The sequence below is a fragment of the Octopus bimaculoides genome, chromosome 10, assembly GCF_001194135.2.
Source record: "Octopus bimaculoides isolate UCB-OBI-ISO-001 chromosome 10, ASM119413v2, whole genome shotgun sequence".
Taxonomy (NCBI): Eukaryota; Metazoa; Mollusca; class Cephalopoda; order Octopoda; family Octopodidae; genus Octopus; species Octopus bimaculoides.
Genome location: NC_068990.1, coordinates 12,037,701 through 12,039,628, shown reverse-complemented (window position 1 = coordinate 12,039,628; position 1,928 = coordinate 12,037,701). Strand labels below are relative to the sequence as shown.

The 1,928-nt window shown below is 34.9% G+C and overlaps 1 long non-coding RNA gene across 2 annotated transcripts in view; it reads left to right on the top strand.

The window, feature by feature from the left end:
• Window positions 1–1,922, top strand: part of LOC106869575 (uncharacterized) — an 8,363-nt gene extending 6,441 nt beyond the window's left edge. For both annotated transcript variants that reach the window (XR_001409414.2, XR_001409415.2), the window contains exon 3: window positions 1,718–1,922. This is a non-coding gene — a long non-coding RNA (uncharacterized LOC106869575). The remainder of the gene's footprint in view (window positions 1–1,717) is intronic.
• Window positions 1,923–1,928: the final 6 nt, after the last annotated feature.

Below are 1,928 nucleotides of genomic sequence, written 5' to 3'. Positions count from 1 at the left end.
TATATATATATATATATATATGATGGGCTTCTTTCAGTTTCTGTCTACCAAATCAACTCATAAAGCTTTGGTTGGTCCAAGGTTATAACAGAAAATACTCGCTCGAGGTGTCATGTGGTAGGACTGAACCAAGAACCATGTGGTTGGGAATCAAGCTTCTTATCACACAGCCACACCTGTACCGAATTGCCTAAACACTTTCTCTACATATTTATTGCTTTTGTTCAATGTAAATAAAAAAAAGATTAAAATTCCATGGAGACATTCCTTTACATTGAAAGCTCAAACACATTTGAGGTCAAACTTACATTTCATTTTTATGGATAATTAATTGAAGTACTATTGAAATTCTGAATGTTGGTTTGAATCAAATATAATTCATTACCAAAATTCTGTGTAGTTAAACCTAAGTGAGACATTGCAAGTTCAAATCCCATGGAGATTAACTTTGCATTTTCTCCTTCTGCAACTGACAAATAAAGTACCAATCAAGTACTTGGGTTGTCAAACGATGCTGGGGGGACAAACATAGACACACAAACATATACACACACATACATATATATATACATATATACGACGGGCTTCTTTCAGTTTCCATCTACCAAATCCACTTACAAGGCTTTGGTCGGCCTGAGGCTATAGTAGAAGACACTTGCCCAAGGTGCCACACAGTGGGAATTAACCCGAACCATGTGGCTGGTAAGCAAGCTATTTACCACACAGCCGCTCCTGTAAAGAAAGTGGAAGAAAGGCAAAAAAAAAATACAGTGCCCTAAAATTTGAAATAGGAAGAATTTGGAGCCTGTGAACAGTAAAGGTCATGCCTATAATAATTGGTGTGCTGGGAACGGTAAGCGAAGATTTAGACAATTGACTGAGGGAGATTGAAATAGAAATGCCTGGTAGAGCTCCTACGGAAAGTTTGTCTCTTAGAGACAGCAAGGATTATCAGGAGGGTCCTATGCACTTGAAAGGCTGCTGAAAACTGGTGGATGCCTAAGGTTACAGGTAGTAACCTGCTACCCACATAGATCCTACCTGGAATAAGACCAAACCTGAGACAAACCAAAATAATCCTTTCTACTACAGGCACATGGCCCGAAATTTTGTGGGATGGGGTCTAATTGATTACATCAGCCCCAGTGTGAAACAGAAGGCATATGACTAAACAGCTTGTCTGACATGCCAATGATTCTGCTAGCTCACCACTTTCATAATAATAATAATAATAATAATAATAATAATAATAATAATAATAATAATAGTTTTCTATTGAGGCCCGAGGCAAACAAATTTTAGGGGTAGAGTTTCTTGTTACCATCGACACTAGTACTTCACTAGTACTTTATGTCATCATCATGAAAAGAGGCCAACTTTGTTTTTTTTAATTACTTACCCTCAAAATTGCTGGTTTTGTGCCAAACTTTCAAACAGTTATTATTATTATTATTATTGTTATTATTTGTTACAGTGTCTTGCAATATTAAATTACAACCAAACTTTGCTAACAATATTCGTACTTTGGTGAAATATAGTGCCAGCAAATATTAATTTTTCTTTTTATTTTCCTGTGGGATTTCTTTTCCTTTCATTTACTTTATTACTATTTTAAATCAGTTTCATTTTGACAGCATGCACACTTGAAATTTTATTTTAATAAATCTTTTAAAAAGAGAAAAAATTAAATTTTAATTTTATATCATTATTTCTGCAGATTTGTTGGTGGAAGACTACAGAATACTTGAACTATATGCAGTAACTCTGACACTGTCAGGAAATAAACTTTGGAAGAAATCCTACCTGAAGAACTGCAGCAGTAGAAAGTAGTACATCATGATATTATGATTTTTTTTTTTTTGTCTGCATAATGGAAAACTGGTCTGGATTTTTGTGAGTGAAAGTCAGAAATGGGATGGTGTCGAACC